The following is a 7,803-nucleotide window of genomic DNA, read 5'->3' as shown; positions in this document are numbered from 1 at the left end:
GTGTTATTTTGACAATTTTTTCCGCTACCATTCCTATTTGCATTTGCTGTACTTAAAAGTAGTTGGTAGAACGATGCTTAAGGCGATTTTCTGTAAAATATATCAGCAATAATTCAAAATCTGCCATCGATAATCTAATTCAAACTTATCCTATTAATTATTAAATATATAGTTTTATCAATGGCTGAATATATTTGAAAAAATATGTACTGATCTACTTATCGATTTCACAAAGTTGTTTAGTATTGAAGGTGGTTGATTTTTTTTGTCTAGTTCAAACGATGGCAGATTTGATATAAGTGCTAGAAGCAATGTAATATTCTAGAAAACCATCGCAGCAATTGTTTTTGTAATAGTTGTGTTGCCGACCCAATAGAGCAATTTTATTTATGTAAAATACATCACATGTATTGTTTTTGTATTTGCTATACACATAGGTAAGTCATTCAAATCTAAATTATTTAAAGAAAGGCGATTTATTAACGAGTGGTTGGCAAACTATTTTGTTTGTACTTGTACTTTAATTACACTTTTCTTTTTTGTTTTTGGCGTTATTAATGTGCGTATGAATGTAAAGTCGTGTAGGTTGGTATAATAAAAGTTGCTGTAATGTTATTATAAAAGGAAGGTGCTTCTCAATTGGTTTTATTATGTCCTTTACCCTCCACACTTTGTTCTAAAGTTTTCAAATTTGCTTTGGAAACGTATAATTTAATCAATAATTTTAACATCAAAGTTCAAAATTCCTTGACTGGTACAAAGAAGTACATACTAGATTACTAAGTAACAAATTTACAAATCAATATATTAGTGGAAGTTCGCAATATATTTTTTTTCTTTGAACTTTTCGAAGTTACGAAGCATCAACAAAGGCTCTATCGCTTTTGCGAAGATCATTTTACTAATCCTTGACGCCCTTTAACTTTAAACTGGTTATAGCTAAAACTGGAATAAATGAGAATAGGATTCGCGCCTTGAGGGTTCCGTAGCTACCGTTGAATTATTGTAATAATTTACTAAATTAGAATCATGAATGGACCAAACAAAAATAGAAGGAACTGATACTACATTGTTAGTTAGATGGTATGCCAAAAAACCGAATTTTTTTCCAAATTTCAGAAATGCAGATTTATATGTAGTACTGTTAGCTTTGAAAGAAGAGGAAAAATGTAGGTAGGTGTAACATGCAACTACAGTGTAGTGTAAAATAACTTTATTCACACTTTTGGTAGTTGTGACTATAATTATTAAAATGTATATTTTATTATTTTATAGTACACATTTTTAATTTTTGATCCGACGGGGCTTGACAAAGCTCTTGTATAAACCAGAGGGGGTGGATCAGCTGCGCATTTCGATGATTTAGGAAGTCGGACTATAAGTTAATACTGAGAAGCAAAACTAATCATAAGATAAGTTCCTGTAAGAGGCCAGCAGCTCTTTCAGTACTCAGGGTGGTAGAGATCACGAGAATCGGTATGGTACTCTGATGCACATACTGCGATGTGATAAGCACATATAGGTATTCATATATAGAGAGGACGGACATTTATAGTACAGGTGCCAAAGTCAAGACCACTGAATGTGAAGAGGAATAAGAAGACAAGTAGTGAAAAAACGAGTTTCGTATGCGTACTGACTTGTCATGGACTTGGCCATATCGACTCTGTAAACCAATCTATTATTTAATCTCTAGAAATAAGAAATACAAATATCGTTTTTAAAATTATTATGTAATATCGCCCTTTAAAATGCTTTGCTGACAGCTTTTAAAGATTTTAATTATCGTCTCGAAACTTGGCTCATTAGCATTTATCCCCACATTATAATCGTTTTGTTCAATTGTTAATAGTTGTGAGTGTTTCATAGTGCTTTTGAAAATATGTGTTTAATCCTGCGGGATATTTAAGTCAAGTAACGGAATTCGCAACAAGCCCACAAATAGGTGTCCCCGACATGATCCTGTGCTGGGACACACCAATATTTTTCATAACACGTGCATAATTTCGGAACCAACAATCATAGCAATCACAACCGACCTGGTGGTAGCCGTTCACTACGTGAAATTGGCGCAACCGCTCTGGAGGCACAATCCAGTTCGGTACTTCACCGTTCTGGAGAACACCTTTAAACTCTATCGCCTTACTCTGATATCACCAAGTATAGACTCGTGATTTCCAAATTGGAACTCAACTTCGTTGGCTTGGTGAGTGATATTGTCGACGATTCACCGGGATCTGGTACGACGTCCTGAAACCACGTCTCATAAATATACTATTTGAATTCTTGAGACTTCAGGAGACATTACCCCTCTTTAATGTTTTTATATTGTTGAATGTAACCAGATTTTATGACATTATGTAGTTACATTCAAACCATCCAAATAAATCATACACATTAGACTTGATGTTTGCCTGCACATCATTTGCTCACAACATATATCATCAAGAAATTCTTCTGCCTTGTGATATGCATCGTCAACCAGCTTTCTTCGAGTGCGGTGTGAATAGGAAACTGAACGGCTCAAGTGTCACCGAATTTAGAGATTTCCGTAAGGTCATTTATAATCTTGTAAATCAGAGCTTAAGAGTATATTGACTGGGATGCGGTTACTAATAAGGACGATCTAGATAATTGTTTAAGCAATTTGTACTCGTCGTGAATTCTCAAATTTCCAGTCATGTGCCCTTTGTCACTGGTCGATCCATATAGTTTCTACGATGGTTCAACTCTGAATTTATTGGCCTAATAATTGAAAAAAATACTGCTTATTGTACCTGGCGCCGAACGATTTGAGCGCTTTTACGATAAATTAAAAATAAAAATAATGGCTGATTGTATAACTCTATCACGTTTACTGCGTAAGCAGTAAAACCAACTGTTTCATGCCTGCTCGCTTTATTGTCACTGAAGCTTCTATAAAAAAGGCTTTCGGCTTGTTTAAGGAAACGGCCAGCCCTGCTCTTAATGGTGTATCTCGATATATATAGATGTTAGTCCGTCTTAAGCAAACTGATTGTTAAACTTTCTAATCGATTACATTCAGAAAGTTACTTTTCCGCAAAATAGAAGAAATTTTTTATTCACAAGAAAAGTAATAAGCAAGATGTTAAAAATTATAGACCAAAGTTTTGGTTTCTTCTTGGAACTTTAGTTTTTTAAAAAAAGAACTCATAATCTTTTACACAAACTTTATTCCAAAAAAAAACACCTTTTGACAATTACTTACTAACAATACCCTATGGGCGGAAGTTAGTCGGACATTACAAGTCTTAAAAGTAAAAGTACAGTACAGGTGAAGATGCACCTGTATTTATAATTTAAATTGGCTGATACTGCAATCTGTGCGAAACACGCCATACCTCGCGTGGCGTGACATCTTGCGATGCGTGGCGTGATTCTGTTATGGGAACACGTGTTATCTTGGATAACTCCAATATCTGTTCTGTGTACGTTGGACAAGCTGCTTGACCGACTTGTTGTTGACCACCTAACTGACCATTTCCTTAAACTAATAATCCCTCAACAACACCGATTTGTCGATAGCCGCTCAACAATTACTAACCTTGTGGGTTTTAAATACCTATTTCGTTACTTCAGCTTTGGATCAAGGTGCCCAGGTGGATACCATTTATATAGATATTGCACGTGTGTTTGACTCAGTCTGTCACGATCGTTTGCTTGCCAAATTATCTATATTTGATACTCAGGGAAATTTATTAAGTTGGTTGACCTCATACATTTTCTATTCGTTGGCAGGTAGTATGGGTGCGGAGGTCAGTGTCACTATTTGAGCAAATTAACTGAGATGTACCTCAAGGCTTTTACATAAACCCTTTACTGTTTATAATATTTACTAATGACATCGATTATTCATTACATTTTGTACAGTTTCTTACGCCAACGTGGCTAAAATACCGAACGATATTAACTCTTTACATGAATGATCGCAAGACAATACTTTACTTATAAATTACCTTTTTATAGAGGAGCAGTTTCACCTCTCTGACATGTTTATTCAGTTAATAAATTGGGAATCTTGTTTAGGGGCTATTCAAGTATTACGTAAGCATTACCACGGGCGGGAGCTCTTTCCTTTGCTAATTTTTGATGACATGGGGATTAGGAGGGGAGGCAACCCTACTTGTCTATGCTTAAAAATGAAACGCGTTTTCAGGGTCTTATAACTAATCAATGAAGAAATGAGAACATATTAAAAAATGTATGTACCAATGTTTATGAATGCATGGGAGGGAGGGCTAAGAGCTTTGTTTGCTTTTGCTCACAAGGGGGAGGAAGGTTAATAATTGCAGAAAATCTGCTTCCGTAATGCTTGAACGGTTCCTTACTAAATTTATTATCTTTCTCTAAACAGTGGAAGTTGTAGTTAGTAAAGCTTCCAGGATTCTATGGTTCATCCATCGTTTTGTAAAGAGTTTCGTAATACTACCTCAATTCACCACTTGTTTGGTGCTGCCGATCCTGACCTACGGTTCAGTTATGTGGTCACCTTAGGACCTGGACTTAGTTTGAGGTCGTTCAATATAAATTACTCCGTATACTCAGTTTGAAATCAGGAGCTCCAATGAGTTATACAGATCACGACTACGATAAACTTTAACAGAAATTCAATATTAATAATAATAAATATTACCTTTTCTTTTTGTATATGTACATCATCATCATCATTATAAGGTCGTCAGTCCTAAGACTGGTTGGACATGTATCTCAACTCTTTCCTATCCTGAGCTAATCTTCGCATTTCCCTAAAACTAGAACAGCCCACATCCTTAACTATTTGCGAACAGTAATCTAATATAGGCCTACCTCTACCCCTCTTAACTCTGTTTCTGCCTCTATTATGTCTCTGACTAGACCTTCATGCCTCAGAAGGTGTCCTACCAACCTACTTCGCCTATTTTTTTTTTTTGGTTTTTAGTGTATGTACACTAGGTAAATAACAGAGGACCTAATATTGTACCCTGCGAGACCCCAGTATTAAGTTCGTGATATTTACTTACGCATTCGTTTACTTTTGTTGCTTGTTACTCAAATAACTACTTAAAAGTTTATGTTCCTCGCCTCTTATTCCATAATTTTAGCTTATTACGTAAAATTTTATGATTTACCGTACAAAAGTTAACACAGTTACTTATTATCGATTTTGTGAAATGAATTCTCTTTGTGTTTTTGTTATAAGTACCTAATTATAAAATAAATATTTAATTTTCAAAGGCTCTACCCGATTATTCTTTATTAAATAAATTTTTATATGAAATCCTTTCACATAACTTCCTATGACAGTGAGACACTTACCTGATTGCGCAGATATTTCGTTTCACACAAATTTCATTTTAAAAATCAACAGTGTATTTTAGAGTTATTAAAAATGTTTTTTAGTCCTATATTTTAGCATTGCATTCACTACATTTTAAAGTTGCCACTTAGCCTTGGAGTGTTTGTGGAACTCTATATTTCTTGGGGCCCTAAAGATGCCAGGCTATTTAGGGAAACACCAGTTTGTGTTAAGATTGGATATTTATATTTTATGTGTAAAATTATTTTAGGAGTCGGTGTATAAGTACGTTAATTTAATAATATTACAATAGTAAATTGTATCTTTTCAATAATATTAACTTGTTAGCAATAACCTTTATTATGGCAAATTAAAACGGCTAACAACTATTACTTCAACAAATAGCACATTATCATTCTTGAATTCATAATTAAACCGATATGTACAGTTCTGTTAAGTTTAAATGTTTTTGTTAAGGTTGTGAATATAGTTTTATTACAATAGTGTCCGAACTTTAACAAGAAGTATTGGATGTCATTCGGCCTTTCGGTATTTCTTGGCGTCGTCTAAATCAAAACACTTGGATTATTTTTTAGGCAAAGATTTAAAAATCAAGTGAAGGACTGCAGCAATTATCCAGAAGCAGATATATGTAGATAGCAATATAACTTATTGTTGGTAGTTATGAAGGCCAATTTTAAATTGAAAATTATTAAGAAGAGGGCGGAAAGTAGAAAACCAAAATGTAACGAAACACGTGATAGATTAAGTAGAAGGACATACTAAAGGAGGCGGAAGAAACGAGATAGAGTGCATGTGCATTGAAACGTGTCTGTATTCCGCAGCTATAGTTGGGAGCAGAGTTAGCGCGATAAAATTACGTCACTTACTTTTTGATTGATTAATTTGATGCTAGGTGATCACCATGCAAATAAAGCATACGTTTGAATTGAGAATCAAATTACCGATCGACTATTGTGTCACATGCCATACAATTATCAATAGTATTGATGAAAAACAAAGAGTGGTTTGATGGCAAAGAATTTGAGGTTATAAAGTAGCCAGCTTGTTCGCCAGACCTCAACCCTATCGAAAATCTCTGGAAATTGATGAAAGATATCCTTGAGAAAGAGACTGAACGCTCGATTGACAATTGGCAAAATTGAGACCATTTCGAATGATTTGGTCCCTAAATATTTGGAGTCTTTAATCGGTTGTCTAAATTCCCGATTGGAATCGTGTATTGCGGCCAACAGTGATAAAACTAAATATTGATCTAATTGTAATCCTAATGTATATTTATCAGTCGATTATGTGCAATGAATAAAAATATTTTTTCTAAATTCAAAGATTTTTAAAAACCAATTGAAACAATTATCACTCAATATGCTCTCAAGTTTAGAAAGAGTTGTACCTTAGGTCTTAAACAGAAAGATGAAAATATAAAATCAGGATGGATGAAAAGGGTCAAACAAGATGTAAAACAAGAAGGAAATAATTAGGATATGTAGGGCAGCTAAGGAACAGCGGTATGATATGAGGTATAAAGAAGTAGAAGAAAAGTTTGTAGTAATAATATAAGAAAAGAGGCAGGAGTAATTTTTGGTAGAAAATGAGAAAAAGACAGATAGGTGGAAAGAATATTTAGAGAAGCTATACGTATATCCAGGGTTAGAAGATGTATTAGGGAAGGAAGTTGGTGTAAAGATAGATGACCTAGGATACCCCATAATGAGAGAAGAGTTTGCTTTAGGATTAAAAAAATTAAATAATAAGGCACCAGGTATAAATAGGCGGAAATCTTAAAAAATTTAGGGCAATAGGTTGGAGATTGTATGTTTAAGGTAGTTAGTGACATATACGAGACGGGGTAAGTCCTGGAGGACTATTAACGGAACGCGATAGTAGCCATACCGAAAGAGGGACGCGGAACCGAATTTCGAGAAGAAACATGCTAACGAATACGCATGGTACGCTGTACTTTGACACTGGATTTGTTTTGGGAAAAGTACACTTCTACAACGAAAGCTCGTTTTGCTTCTTCGACCACATTATTTTTATCACTGAAATATGTACTGGCTGAAACTTCCAGACCATTTACGTCGTTTGGCTCCATCTCTGCTCGCCCACGATATTTACTCTTTTCATAATGCATCGGTGAACATAGAGATAATTCCCTGTCCCATCCTGAATATAAATTGCGCGGGATTGAATCGTATTTAACACAAAGAAGTCACTGCTCTATTCGCGAACAGTTAATTTAGGAATCAGAAAAAGATTGTTAAAGATGTATCTCTGGAGCACGGCTTTATGTGAGTACGAGACAAAGGCAGCGGGCACGGCGGAAAAGAAACGTTCAAAATGTGATGATGTGAGGCTAGGGTTGCCATCCGTCCGGGTTTCCCCGGATTTGTCCTAGTTAAGAGGGCATCCGGGGAGCGTCCGGGGGGGCTTCATTTGTAGTCCTGGTTTAAAAATTTAAAGTCTTGGGCCGTCCGCGACACACG

This window comes from Agrilus planipennis, unplaced genomic scaffold (assembly GCF_000699045.2).
Source record: "Agrilus planipennis isolate EAB-ADULT unplaced genomic scaffold, Apla_2.0 scaffold247, whole genome shotgun sequence".
Taxonomy (NCBI): Eukaryota; Metazoa; Arthropoda; class Insecta; order Coleoptera; family Buprestidae; genus Agrilus; species Agrilus planipennis.
This window is presented reverse-complemented; position numbering follows the sequence as displayed.